At 42.1% G+C, this 15,511-nt stretch overlaps 1 long non-coding RNA gene across 1 annotated transcript in view; it reads right to left on the bottom strand.

Annotated features, from left to right (window-relative positions):
• LOC127664893 (uncharacterized) overlaps positions 1-15,511 on the bottom strand; it is a 57,754-nt gene that overhangs the window by 37,419 nt on the left and 4,824 nt on the right. The window contains exon 3 of the long non-coding RNA XR_007973268.1: positions 8,862-9,038. This is a non-coding gene — a long non-coding RNA (uncharacterized LOC127664893). The remainder of the gene's footprint in view (positions 1-8,861; positions 9,039-15,511) is intronic.

Consider the following 15,511-nt stretch of genomic DNA (forward strand, 5'->3'; position numbering starts at 1 on the left):
AGTGATGGTTTTATTAGACTAACTTGAGACAATTTCTGTGCCAACATGAGCAGAACAAATGGAATTTAATTTCAAAACAGGGGCAAAAGAAGGTTACCCAGGAGAAGAAAAACCTCACAGGCTACATGACAGAGTTCAGAATTGCAGTGGAGCAGAGGGCACCAGGGAAGGGCAAGGCTCCCAGTGGGTGGGAGAACCAGGCATCAAAACTTACTCATCTGGGTTTCCCTGGAGAGAAATAGAAGGGGAAGTTTGTAGATGTCAGCTCTTAGACTGTGGACCTGAAGTGATTCTTTCTTGCATTTTTGTATAGGAAACTCTACTTCCCAGGCACTCCCCAGACCAGCCCCACGGGCACAACTCTGAAACGTGCTTGAAGTGCAAAAGCTTACATTCTCCAGACTTTGAAGAGTCTGCCACCCTATACGATTTCCCAGCTGATCACTTGGCTGTCCCAATCTGAGGAGGCGAGTTTGTAGGTGTAGCCTGTAGATAGCCAGCTTGTAGTTGCTGGTTGAAGTTTTAATATCTGTGCTTACCTACAATATACATTCAATAACATTTAGAACAATGTAAACATAGTAACTATAAAGAAGAAAAAAATACCTCCATCCCAACCATCTTGGGAGGATTGTTGACTCAAATTATAGTGATTTCTTTTCTAGGCTATAGGTAGGAAAACAATTTCACATTTTAAGCTCAGCCTATAAATAAAGCCTTGTGCACCAGGCTGTGGTGGTGGGTGGTGCACACCTTTAATCCCAGCACTGCCCCCGCCAGAGGCAGGAAGATATCTATGAGTTTGAGGCCAGGATGCTCAACAATGCTAGTTTCAGAACAGCCAGGTCTACACAGAGAACCCTGTCTTGAACACAAAACCAAACAGAACAAAACAAACAAAGCACATATGCAAAATGGAGTGGTTTGGCATGTGCTAGTATTCTATCATAAGGGTGTGCAAATGCATAGATGAAACTTAACCATAAGTTTCGTCAATGTTGTCATAAGCATAGACAACCATTTGATAGCTTTTGCACTTAAACATTTTCCCATTATTCATAAAATTAGCATCCTAGAATATGAATCTATCTGAAATGTTTTTGTAATGACGATGTCTATTCATGATGTACTTTGAAATAAGATCAAGATCAAAAGAGGTAGTAGGATTCTTCATTTCCCAGAGGTCTTTTAAAAAATACTCACTTTAATTGCCTTTAATTGTGTGTGTGTGTGTGTGTGTGTGTGTGTGTGTTTTCATCTTTGTGTAGGAATGCCCGTGTGAGTGCAGGTACCTGCAGAGATCACTCTGGATCTCGAATTGCAGGGGGGTTGTGCACGGCCACCCAACATGGCTACTGTGACCTGAACTCCAATCCTCAGCAAGAGCGTAACTTCTAATTGTGGTTACCTTCCAGTCCCTTTCCTCAAGCTTTATTGGGAATTATGGATCTAATCTCTCTTCCACCTCCCTGCCTCTCATGCACACATATGTGTGTGTGTTCATGTATGTGCATGCATATGTGTTTCATGCATGCACATACAGAAATCAGAATTCAGAGTCAGGCAGCTTCCTCAATAACTTGCCACTCTATTTTTTTAATGGAGGAACTTCATGTTTCTTAGGATTTTATTTTTATTTTATGAGTATCAGAGACAGTATATGTGTCCGTGTGATGGTTTCAGATCCTCTGGAACTTGAGTGACAGCAGTTGTGAGCTGCTGGTGTTGGGAATTGAACTCATGAGCTGCCATTCATCTCATTAAATAACCGCACAGTTAATTCTTTGCAGGGCCATTTTATTGTATCATTGGAATTAGCAAAACTAATGTGCATGAAATGATGGGTGAACCTTGCAGCTAGACCCTAATGGGTTAACTTCTGCCTCTATTTCTAAGCTACAGAATGTAGTATAAATTATTGCCACCCCCTTTGGGGTCATAGTCATCTCGTTTATAAAATTGCATTAATAAGGTCTCCCTCCCCTAATTAACGATTACACAGAATAAGAGATATTGCAGTGCCAACACAAGTGAGAGGACCTAGGCCGGGGGGGGGGGGGGGGGGGGGGGGAATGGGATCCTGATACAATCCACTGCTGCTTTTCCAGATACACACATGGATCATGGATCCCGTGTTTGCCATTCATCAGCCGGCTAAAGCAGCAGCTTGCTTATTTATTTATTTATTTATTTATTTATTTATTTATTTATTTATTTATTCATAATTTTTCATAATTTATTTTTTATAAAATGTTACATCCCAATTGCAGCCCCTCCCTCCTCTCCTCTTAGTCCTGCCCTTACAGAACCTCTGCCCGCCCCATTACCAGCTCTCCTCTACAGAAAAAGGGAAGTCCAGCCTTGCATACCAATCACCCCTCCATGGGACATCTAGTCCCAGCAGGCAGCTTGGTTCTTAAGAGAACCAAAAATCATCTTTGAGGACCATGTCTTTAAATGTATGTCAGACTCCATTTGGAGAAACTGAGCTTGGGTTCATGCATCTCTCCTGTGAAACACAAAACATCAGGAAAGAAATTGCATCCATCCTAAGATCGCATTCACCAATGACAAGCCCCCAGCTGGGAGACCCACAGTGCCTAGCATCCTCCTTGTTGACAGAGGCCAGTGAAAGGTGCTCACTCAAGTTACAAAAATGATGCTCTTATTAAATTTCATCACACATGCTCATGCAGGCAGGAGGAAGGCAGCATCACCTGCCAATGGCAGGTATCTTGCAAACAAATTAGTTATGAGACCTTGAGCATCTGGTCTGGGAATTCTTGCACTCATCTCCTCCTCGGTTTTCGGAACGTCTTACAACAAACACCGCCATCCCCCAAACCAGGAATGGAGCTGATACAGGAAAGAATGCCGGCTCACCAGCCTCCTCCCTTTGGTATTCGAAACGCATTTGTTTCATCTACTGTGACATTCATTAAACGCAGGGAACAAGTAAACAAAATGAAACAGACCTCTGTCAGGAGCTCAGCTGAGCTGCAGAGAGCTAGCTGCCAAATGTGGAGGAGTTCATTACATCTAAGTTGGAATGAAAGAGCTAAGCCTTTAACCACTTACTGGGCTGGTCCAGGCAAGGGGGCGGGCTCACGTTGGGGGAGGCTGATGATGCTTTGTTGCATTTGGCTGTCTTAAGAAAGGGCAGGCTGTCTTAAGAAAGGAACTTAACTGGAGTCAGTTAGATCAGAGCCAGATTGGGAGTGCTCTCTTTGTTGTGGCCTCATCAACAAAAGGTGTTTGAATGGATCCTGAGGCTAGGGGTAGGGATGGGGCTGTGAACAGGACTACTAGGGAAAAAGCAGTGTGTCAAACCACAGGGCTGGGTGACAGGAGGGGAGTGTCTGTGGTCTCCAACTCATCCTCTTTTACTAAGAAGGCAGGTGATCTGCAAAGACCTTGGTTGGAGGTCCAGGGTGGAGACAGGACACTAGATGAGGAATAAGGAATTGTATAAAGGTATTGCCCTCAGAGAAGCCAGAGCCAGAGTCCTTTCCCTTTAGACTTTAGGTGTGCTTCTCATGTACCAAGTCTGGTGTGGAGAGCACCTCTCTCCTCCACCCGTGAAGCTTTGAGGACAGACTTAGACAATCTCTATAGTACTTAAGATTTTGACCTGGGAAGAACCTCAACCTTATTTCCTAGCTGTGTGATTGTGATCAAACTCCCAAAGTCCTCCAGTGCACCAGTTCCCTCATCCTGTAAATTATGCAGAATCGCTCATTCCAGACTACTGCAATTACTAAATTAACACGTGCAAAGTGCTTTTGTAAGTTTTCTTACAGAATGTTAATGAGTTTGGCAGAAGTAGTAACTCTCTTTGTAGTGTTATGATATTAATGGGTGCATTTTCTTCCTTCCATATCTCCTTTATCTCTACTTTATTTCTTCTTTTGCTAATAAAGACAGGCTTTTATTAGGTGTTACAAAACACACACACATACTCACATCCATACACATACCACATCCACACACACAGCACATATACACCACACACATACACAGACACACACACAAACACACACACACATCACACACACTCACTACATACACCATACATAAACTATACACACATCACATACACACACCACATACACATCACATACCCACATAAACACACACACCACACACACTATACATACATCACACACACATAGACAGAGATGAGAGAACAAACATGCAGAGAAAAATACCCTTTGCAAATCAGAGGGCAAGCTGAATCCAGGGCTGGGGCTTTTCAAGTCCTTGAAAGGTCTTCCTCCCCTAATTCAGGGTTTGTCACTTTGAAGATCAGGAGAGCTGATTGGCCACAACTGTTGTACAAACATGTCCTTATCCAACCTTGATTGACCTACAATCATTATATCCTGATGCAGTCTTGAACTTGTTGACTCTGTCTACTAGAAGGAGAAAAGGCCCACGAGGCCTTTGTTTTAAGATGCTAAGCTTTTGTTTCAGGTCAGGAAAAAAAGCCCACCATCTCAGAAGTTCTCCGGCTTTATTACCTAGTGATATCCCCTACCCCAACCCTCTCTCTGTCTCTCTATCATGGAATCTGTGGACATTTTTGGACAATCCCACAAAAATGGCCTAAGGGGAGCAGATTCTGATGTTTAGTTGTCACCTCAAAAAAGTGAAATTTGGATTTCAGTCTTCCTTAATTTTAGTGAATAAACAGATTTTATACGTTCATTTCCTTTAAAAAGGTTATTTTATTACTTTTTAATTGTTTGGGTATAAGGTGAAGTGTGCATGTGAGTGTGAATGTGGGTGCCTGAGAGACCTGAAGGGGTGTTGGATGCCCTTCAGTTGGAGTGACAGCCAGATGTGAGCTACCCAAAGTGGGTGCTGGGAACTGAACCCAAGTCTTTCACAGGAACACTGAGACCTCTTCCCTGCCAGGCGATACATCTAGCGCCCCCATTTTCTTATGGTTTAATTTTTCTCTATTGTATTAGTTCTTACTCTTTCTAGGCCTTAAATTTTGGCTTTTTTCTTAAGCTTCTGGAATCTGGAATATCTTGTAATCGAAAGCAGTGGTTTTTGGATAGTTTGATATGTGGTGATCTTGTAAAACAACAACAACAACAACAACCAATGGGTTTGTACTTTGGCTTGAGTAAAACCAAAATAACCATGACAAAGAAGTAAGACTACATTTACTTATCATTAACTCGGGATTTATTTAATATTCTACAGCACATAAAGAGACCATTGATTAATTTCAAAACAACACTGTCCTTGAACAAAAGGAACATGGAGACTTGTCCTGGGAGTTCATGCGCTTTAAGAGTGGGCCAAGCATACTCAGTTACTGAGGTCCATTGCTGTGCATGTTCAACTTAAGGCCATAATGCAAAACATATTCCTGGACATTTTGAGTTCAAGGTCATGGAGTACACGTTACAAAAGGGGTTAAGTGATGGGCGTGAGCTGGGCATGCTTAGCTTGCATGGCAGAGAGGATGGACATGTCTATTTCTAAGTATGCTTGGACTCAGAGTTTGAGCTGCAACCTTCTAAAAGTATGCTAATGTGGGAGTTTGCCCACAAGTGTCTGTCTCACATAACTACTGACAATCCCATCACCAGAGCCTATTCATTCCTCTAGAAAAGCTTACAGACAGTCCATTAAACACCCCATGCTCAAGTGTGCTAGGCCTTGGGGAAAGACATAAATATTTGTTCATTTGCCAAAGTCATCAGAGATGTTTCTTCTGTGTTTATATGTATTCATCTGGGACCAAACACAATAGCTTAGTTGTTATATATCCTGAGTGAAAACATAGAATTCCCCTTCTTTTTATAGCAGAATTCAGATAGTAATGTTTTGGAATTTATACGGAAGACTCTTTGCCCTATGTGAACCCTCAGTCATATTACCCTTTGAATATCTGAGAGAGCCAAATGCTTTCAAGATCATCTGATTATTGGGTCTTGTAGGCTCTTCACTATCTTTTGTCTTTTTAACTGAAGCCTTATTTTCCTTAGATGACCATTTCCAGGGGCATGTAGTGAGGTCATAGTATTGAGAAAGGATGAGACTCAGTCTGGCTGCTACGCTGTCCCCAGAGCCCTCACAAGGACCACTCAGTTTTCACATGTTCCAAATAGATAGTTACAAATAGCTGTGTAAGTTGCAGATCTTAGTGCAGTAACAATTTGCTTTAGAGAAACTAGGAAGATCTTCAAGATGACAACAGCAGAGGAACAAGCCAAACATATGTCCCTGCTCTGCTTACTGGCTAAGCTACACACCCATGAACCTGCCTCTGCCTGAGTTCTTTCTCATTCCTAGGTTTCAGGTTCGTTTATCTGCAGGCGATGGGTGGGATAGTCTTTGAGCCTTCCAGTGTGTTCCACCCCTAATTGCAGTGACAGTGTCACCAAGCAACACAGCAATATCACTTTGTGTCATTGTTTTCTCTCAAGTTCATCACCTTGGAAACAATGCCCATATGTAGGACTAGGGAATAAGTCCTTCTGAGCAGCCAGTGCTTTACTGATCTGATTTCTAAGGCCTCTTTCCATCTACTTTCCCATTCTAAGAGTTCAGGATCACCTGAGTGTGATTTCTCTCGTTTTAAGTCACTTCTGGGAAGAAAACAAAGTCATTTATAAAATAAACAGACATCAGACTATTACTATTCAACAGATACAAATAATGCTTGATATTTCCAATGTAATGCCAGAGGCTATAGCAATGATCAAAAATGTAGCAGACAGAACTGTGGCCATGTGGACTGCATAAGAATTTTTAGAGGGCAATGAACATCAAATAGAGGAAACAGGAGGCGGTGCATAATCAATTGTTTGGCCTGGCAGTATGAAACACAACATTAGGAAATTTCTGGTGGACAGAGCTTGTAGTGAGACAGGAGAACAATGGGGGAGTCGTGAGACTCTTCACAAAGGCAAGAAGGTTTGCAGCGCCTCTGGAAGATGTCAAGAAAGGAAAGAAAGATGCACCAATTAATACCCAGACATTTTTGAGAGATAGTTTAAGCTCCAGTGTAGTGTGGTACCAATTTTATGGATTGGTCTTAACGAAACGATTAGAGTTAGAGATGGAGTGAACTAAGAATAGAGAGGCCATGGGGGTAATGTAGACTTTGGAAGGTTTTCCTATAGAGATTAAAATGATCTTAGCTATTCAACAGGAGGGTTTTTAAGCTTCCTAGTGGTGGGACATTTTTATACAGTTCTTCATATTGTAGTGACTCTCAACCATAAACCTATTTCGTTGCTACTTCATACGTTTGCTACCATTGTACTGCAAATATCTAATATACAGGATAACTGATCTGCAACCCCCAGGGGGTAGTGAGCCACACAGGGTGGGACCTCTGCAAGTTCCCTCTTCAATTCTGGGACTTTCTTTAGTTCCAGCGTGCGGCGCTTTATACTGGGTTCGTATTTTAATAGAGAACGTTCATGGATTATGGAATAAAGGGGTAATGGTGGCACTGAGCTAGAAGGAAGGACAACCAAATGAGAGAAGCCAGTGGGACGCTATCACATATGACAGGAAAACAGGTTAGGTGGAAAACAGGTTAGGTGGAGACTGCACTGTGGTCCATATACGCATAGCTCAACATAGTAAAGTTTATCACCTTTTTTTTTAACTCTCTGGGGAAATTCTAAGTCATCCAGAGAAGGGGAAAGTGGCATGAGCTCTGTTACATATGTGGGGAGTTGGGTCAATAGTAACTGAATGTTTTTGCAATTTTAGACATTGACAAATGGAAGTGAACCTTGAACTCCACCAATCAGGCTTTATCAGGGGACCTATATACAGGATTGAGCCGTTGTGAACCAGACTAGTAAATACCTATGGCTGCTTGCAACGTCTGTGCCTATTTTCTTCCTTGGCAATACCAAAGTTAAACTAGAAAATCAATACTCATTATGCAGACAGCTATGTCGTTCGTTACAGGCTACAAATAAGCTGTCTACTGAGACCTGGAGAAATTTGCTCACAGTTACTTGCTGACCCCCACTTCCCTTCAATCTTTCCTTTCTGTGTATAAAAATACCTAGACGTTTGCTATTCTGAAAACAAACTTAACTATTGGGTGATTTTGAGTTAGGTTAAGTTGGGAATACTTCTTGTTAAAACTGAAAGTGTTTTTCTGTTGTTGTTGTTGTTGTTTTTAAATTGGGGTTTTTGTTTTTTGTTTTTTGTTTTCTTTTGTAGATAGGGTTTTGCAATATAGTCCTGGGTAACCCAGAAATTTCTAGGTGGACCAGGCTGACCTTGAACTCACAGTGATTTGGCCTAACTCTGCTGGAATTCAAAGAATGAATCACATGTCCAGCTTTTGTTAGTTTATTTTGTTTTTGCTAATTTTAGTAATATCAGAAGTAATTTCCTTCTGCTGGGCTGAAGGAAAGAGGTGGGACTTCCAGGTTCCTACAGGCACACTAAAAGATGCAGGAAGGAAAGAGAGTTCGACATGCTTTGGAGGGAGAAAAGGCCACCAGCCATGTGAGATCTAGGGTGGAATGGCCATCAGCACTTCCCTGCCTGGGCCTGGGGTGGCAGCCAAAGCTGAGGGCAGATTTAGGGTACTCGGTTAAGAGTAATAGTGGATGTACTTGGGATGGGCACACTAGTGGAGTGAGATTAGAAGCACCCAGAAATTGAGCCAGTAAGGCACGTTGAAAGTTGTGTGTGTGTGTGTGTGTGTGTGTGTGTGTGTATCTGAAGAAACCTGGGCTGGTAGCACAGCCCACCTAGAGCTTAAAGAGAGTAGCACAAACTCCGTGCTACATCTGCCCAGCACTCAATATAAACAACATTGACTTTCCACTGAGGATCAACTTTCAGAAGGCTTAGATTCTTACCTATGTCGCGTGGCTCTTCTGTCATCGGTGGGCTCTGTGGATACCGGCTGTCCATCCAAGGCACCCAGTTTGGAAGCTCAAACAGCTTATCACCTGCTCCGCATTCACTTCAGGGCAGGTGTCGTGGACAGGGAGATCTCATATGCGGCCATCATTCCTAAGGGTTTTGATCCCTTACTGTTTAAGGGAATGAAATGTTGTTAGTTAAGATTGGAAAAATCCAATCAGAGCCCTAGCTGCCTGCTGGGCATCACTACTGGACAGGCCACACCTCCTAGGGAGGTGGGATTATTTGAAACAGGCCCCACAAAGCACAGAGTCTCAGCAAGAACGAGGCCAGCTCCTTGTGGACAGTGCAGAATTGCGTTACTGTGCTTCCCCTCAGCACTAGATTTGGCTAAATTTTAAAATGCTTAAGGGATAGTGAAATGAATTTGTCAACACCAAGCTGCTGATTTCTAAGTGCTACTGAGCAGCAGGGGTGGCTTGACCTGCCCACCTGCCCAGCAGGGGAGCAAAGAGCAAAACTGTAAATATTCAAGGAACTGATCCTTGGAAAAACAGTTCATGTGGAGAAGAAAGACATGGAGAGAGAATTAGACAGCAAATGCACGCTAATACAGCTTAATGGGTTCTTTAAGTTTCACTGGGCAGCAGTGTCTGTGGCAAAGACCTAATCATGAGTACTTAAAACACTTGCTTATAACTTGCTATTGCATTTAATTTTCAATAGCATATAATTGGTTTAGTTTGTACTGTGTGTGTGTGTGTGTGTGTGTGTGTGTGTGTATTCTTGGGCCCGAACGTGGGGACACATGTACCAATCTAAACATGCAGAGCTCAGAGGATGACCTTGGGTGTGAGTCTTTACCTCCCCCCTTTGATTGAGGCAGGGTCTCCTTGATGCCTTTCTGTTTAAGATGCCAGGCTAGCTAGCCTTTGGACTCCTGAGGACTCTCCTGTCTCTACCTCCCATCTCCTCGGATGACTTGATGAGGGCTGGTCCTATTCAAATCACCAGAAAGCCCACAACAAACCAATGAACCAATGCAGTAGGTTTGTCAATAGTGCATTTCAGACAACTTTGCAATGGTAATTATTTTAGCTACCCCTAGTTAGCATCTGATGTTTTGACTTCAGTATCCATTCCATGCTCATGCATAAGCGTGCCACACACTGGTATCCACTGGTTCATTTGTTCACTTGTTCTACTGATGCTAAATAAGCACATACCATGACTGGTGTATGTAGGTGATGGACAAACACACATGTATAGATGGGTATGAGGAAACAGCTCAATGGTGTGGTAAGCTTCTTTCTCAAGACCTGAGTTTGACTCATGCCTGTATAAAAGTTGGGTTTGATGACATATCCATGTTTCAAGACTGTCAAGAGAGAGGAGAAGTTGAGAGAGAGACAAGAGATTCTCTGGGACTCACTGGACAGTGAATGTAGCCTAATTATGTGCATGGCTTCTGTACCCTTCACAAGCACACAAATATCATCATGTAAATAGTCTACGAAAATGCATACAAACAAAATTAGGGCAAACAAAATCCAACTAAAGTGTTATTCCTGTCCCCAGGTTGCACGTTGGCTAGAAGGGGAGCTAAACTTATCATCTAAGACCATGCCATATATTTCATAACTTACAGATAACTGTCCAACACACTTCTTCATGGTTGCAGCCACTACGGCAGGGAGGGTCCCATGGGAGACCCATCTCTGGGAAGCAAAGCATGTTTAAGAACATGCTCACCCAGCCACTGAGCTAGCTGCTTAAAGTCTCTAAGACCCAGGGACACCCTACACACTTGCAGCTCCCTAGGGAAGAGCCTTGTGTGAGTGTCACACCTGAGATACCTGAACGTAGTGTTCTCAGGGTGACCCACACTATTGTATGGTTCCTGGAAATCTCTTTAGTCTGCATCCATTTGAAGGAATTGAATCTATTGACATTTGTGTCTTTTCAATTTTGTTTTGCTTCTTTTTATTTTGACAAGGTTTTTGTCCTTCCTTCCTTCCTTCCTTCCTTCCTTCCTTCCTTCCTTCCTTCCTTCCTTCCTTCCTTCCTTCCTTCCTTCCTTTCTTCTTTCTTGGTGATCAAACCTAGGACTTTGAAAGTGTCTGGTATCTGCTCCCCCATACAGTTATAACCCCAGCCTCATCTTTGTCTATTTTTAATCTCTTTGTCTATTTTTAATCATCTTTTTTTAATAGTGTAAGAGCACATTTTCTGTTCTTTGTCATAAACACATGCTTTTATTTTGTTTTTTTAAGTTACCCTTGTTTCAAATAGATTTCATTTTTTCTGTGGAATATAGGAGCCAGCAGGATTGATTTGTGTTTAACTTTTCTTCATCTAAATAAATCATCAGTTATCTCAGGATCCTTATTTTTTATTGATCTAAAGCATCAAGGGACTCTCCTTTCTTTATTGATCTAAAACAACACCTTTCAAATTTGCTGCTTCTCTTCTAAGGATGGAGCTCTGGACCTCAATTATTTCCCTGATGTCTTGTGGCTACAGCAAACCATTTTAGCATTGTCATATTTCGGTATCTCATAGAGATATTTCCTCTTTTTCTGTTGTATAGTTCCTTTTGCTACTCACTTTTCAAGAGAAGTTCGCTAGGGCTTTGATGAGGGTGGCCCTGAGTGTGTGGATTGGTTTGGGGTAGCTCTGACTCGGCCACATTGCTGCGCTTCCTTGTCTGTGAAGGATTCCTGTATTTAAATATGATGACAGCATGAACAGACAGTGATACCTTTGTAGCTCTTCTTCCTACTTTAGATGATAACACAGTGAATGGATTTACCCCTTTCTTGTCTACGGCTCCATGTTTCAACAGCATGAGAATGCATAGACCAGACCTGGTGTTCAGTAACCTGATGACATTGTTTTCCATTTCCTAAGAACTAGAGACCTCAGTTTGGAACATTCCAGGGTCTCCCTCTTTTTCCTTTGAATTTTATTTTGGTCTGTATCAGCTTTACAACCATTTACCCTATTGATCCTATTGCTTTACAACCCCAAGCAAGCCAAGGAACCAGGCTCTCAAGCCAAATATCTACTTTGAGTTTCTCTTGGCTTGGCTTCATGGCCAAGGTTGGGTTTTAGCCTTCTTCTCACTCATATTGATGTATATTTATTATCTCATCACTCTGACTAAATATCATGGACAGAAACCACTTGGGAGAAAAGATTCATTTGGACTCATTGTTTCAGGGAATATAGTTGATCACAACTTCCCAAAACAGTTCTGACACCTGGGGGTCAAGTGTTCAGACACAGGAGCTCTGTGAAAGCCTGACAGTCACACACAATTTCAACCCACAATGCCAGGGATTCTCGGGTGAAGGTCTGTTCACATCTTGCTCCTCTACAGCTTCTTTCTGGGCTTATGGGAGCCCCCCACCCCCACTTTCCATCCAGGTGTGAAGCATCACAAAATTCTCCTCTATCTCTTTCTTTTATAAAATCCTCTGTATTTATCACTTCAATTTTCTACAAGATTTTGGTGACTTGTTGCTGTATTCTTTTAAAGCTAAATCTCTCTTTCTTTAACTTTTGGCCACAGAGTGTATGTCAGTATTTACTGAACACATACATCACAAAGAAAGTGTTAAATGCCTCTTAATACAAGTCTGACTAAGGCCTGTTTGCCAAGCCATGCTCTTGCCCCGCCCCGCCCCGCCCCGCCCGGCCCCGCCCCTCCCCTTCCCCTTCCCATTGGTCTCTCTCTTATCTTGAGTGGTACACCACCCAGTCTCTAGTGCCAGGATACTGAAAGCTGCTGTCATCCTCTGTCCCTTTTTCAGTAACTCCCCTTGTCCTCAGATTCCTCCTCAGTTCCTTCAGATTCATACGCCTAGCCTTCCTCATGCACACTGTGGACCCTTGTCCCAACAACTCTAATAAAATTCTATTTTCCCCTTTTTATCTAAGGCGCAGCTCTAATCTTCAAATTGCTACTTTGATCCTGGTTCCTCATGACGTAGAGACACATTTCTCAAGTGTAGTCTCTGCTGGCCTTAATATGCTAATGTTCTACTTAATTCAACTTCAAATGTAATTTTTTAAAGAGCCCATATCACTTTGATCATGAATTGGAGCCTTACTAGCTCTGGACAATGATGACTTCCAGTCAGACTGCCTGTGCTTCCCTGCAGGCATCTGGCTGGCTGCCGGTTTGCAAATCACTTTCTTCACATTGTTCTTATTTGTGACACTGGATTGATTCCAATTAAGAGTTTAATAATGAACTCACTAATGATTTAAACAAGTTTATAAGATTAACATGGAACAAGTGATTTAAAGGAAATCTCCATTCATAAATCCCTCTGAATTATTAATCTTTGCTATTTGTTACAGAGTATATTAAAAAATAACATGGAAGGGCCAACGAGATGGCTCATTGGGTAAAGATGCTCACTGCCAAGCCAGATGGTTTGAATTTTATCCCCAGAACACAGTGGAAGGAGAGCTCAGACTCCCACGAGTTGTTCTCTGATCTCCACCTGCACACCTTGGTCCATTAGTCCATGCTACATCAGGCACACATATCCAAAGAAAGTAAATAAATGTAAAAAAATAATCCAAGAAGGAAGCTTATGAAAAGACTGGAAGTTATAGAATGTAGGCTCAAATCTTGTTGCTCCTTGTTCCCTGACTGGACATTCCAATCATTCCTTGTTTACCATGTGTCCACTGGACACGGTAGAGCTCACTGAGAACCATGAAGTACTATGGAAACAGGCTTACCAAATATCTATAAATATGAAGGGATGGAGAGATGGCTCAACCATTTAGAGCACTGGCTGCTCTTGCAGAGGACCCAGGATCAATTCCCAGCACCACATGGTGGCTCACAATTGTCTGTAACTCCAGTTCTAGGGGATCCAATGCCCTGGATACATTTGGTGTATAGACATATATGCAGCCAAAACACCTATGCACAAAATGCTTTAAAAAAAAAGTATAGATGAATTAGAGTTCTTAAGAACTCAGTAGCTTTAATCAATTACTATAGAAAGTTCATTGTGTCCAGGAATAGACAACTGTCTTCTAATCAAAAAGTCATTTCTTGAGCTAAACATAGTACTGCGCACCTGTAATCTCAGCACCGAGGAGACTGGCAAGGCTGGAACTGAGCCTGGCTTACTGAGTGACTTCCAAGCCATCTTGAGCTACCAAGTGAGACCCTGTTCCAAAGAATACTAACAAATGCAAAGCCAATTGTGTTTAATTTGAGGATATAGTAACATAATATTTTTCCTCAAATTTAGTTTGCCTTTCAGATCTTAGGTTCTTTGGGTAATTGTAAAATTAGTTAATTTTTTTTTTGATTCACTGGTGACAGAATGGTAAAGTTTGAATGGTTTACTTGACTCTAAACATTTTTAAACTGGAAACAAGGAAATGTAGGCAATTGATTATCAGTGCTATAAAGTGATAACAAATTTTCTACAAGTTCATGTGAATATAGAAATAGATCTACATTGTAGAAGGCACTTCATGCTTCTAAAACCATGAACTCCGATGCATCTAGGTAGTTTCAAAAAGTATTTTGTGTATAGGTGTCTCGCCTACATGTATCTGTACACCGTTTGGCAAGTCATAGCGACAGCTTGCTGTCAGGAAGAGAACAAGATTGTCCTCGGCCTAGAAACACATTCTCTATTTCCTACCGGGATATCTGCCTTATGGGCTGACTAAATAAAGAATAAATCAGTCATGAAAGTGGGTTTCCCCTTCATTGCTAGAAGTCAGGTATTGGGTGTGTAAGTTAGAATGCTCTTTATAACAAACTACATTGTACCTTTGACCATTTTTGTTCACAGAAGCTGTCTAATATGAACAAAGACCAAAGTTCAGCTAAATCAAATTGGAATGTCCACTGTGTTGATTATATCTGGTAATACCACTGGCTTTCTTTTTCTTTTTTTGCTAATTATTGAATTTTCTGGTACCCAAAGCCCAGCTGAAGTGTGTGTGCATGTGTGCATGCACACTGTATACATGTGCTTAGCTGTTTGTGTACATGTGTGTGCATGCTTGTAGAGACAAGAGGGCAGCCTAGGTGTCATTCCTCTTGAAGCACTGCCCAGCTTGCTTTTTGTTGTTGTCTCTCTGTCTCTCTGTCTCTCTGTCTCCTACTTGACATGATTTCTTTGTGTAGACTCGACTGTCCTGGAGCTTACTCTGTGAGTTGGGCTGGCCTCGAACTCACAGAGATCTACCTGCCTCTGCCTCCCCAGTGTTGGGATTAAAGGAGCATGTCACCATTCCCTGGCTTCATCTCACTTTTTGAGACAGGATCTATGGTGGTTTGAATGAGAATCGTCCATAAGACTCTTAACTTTGAATGCTTGATGGAACTGGTTGGAAAGGATTATGATGAGTGGTTTTGTTAGCGGGGTGTGGCCTTATGGGGGAGGTGTGTCACTGAAGGTGGGCTTCAAGGTTTTTAAAAGCCCACACCCATTCTCTCTCTCTCTCTCTCTCTCTCTCTCTCTCTCTCTCTCTCTCTGTTTGTGTGTGTGTGTGCATATGTATGTGTGTCTGTTTTTCTCTGTCTCTGTCGTCTCTCTGTCTCTCTGTCTCTCTGTCTCCTACTTGTGGATGAGATACACACTCTCAGCTGGTT

Source organism: Apodemus sylvaticus, chromosome 14 (genome assembly GCF_947179515.1).
Source record: "Apodemus sylvaticus chromosome 14, mApoSyl1.1, whole genome shotgun sequence".
Taxonomy (NCBI): Eukaryota; Metazoa; Chordata; class Mammalia; order Rodentia; family Muridae; genus Apodemus; species Apodemus sylvaticus.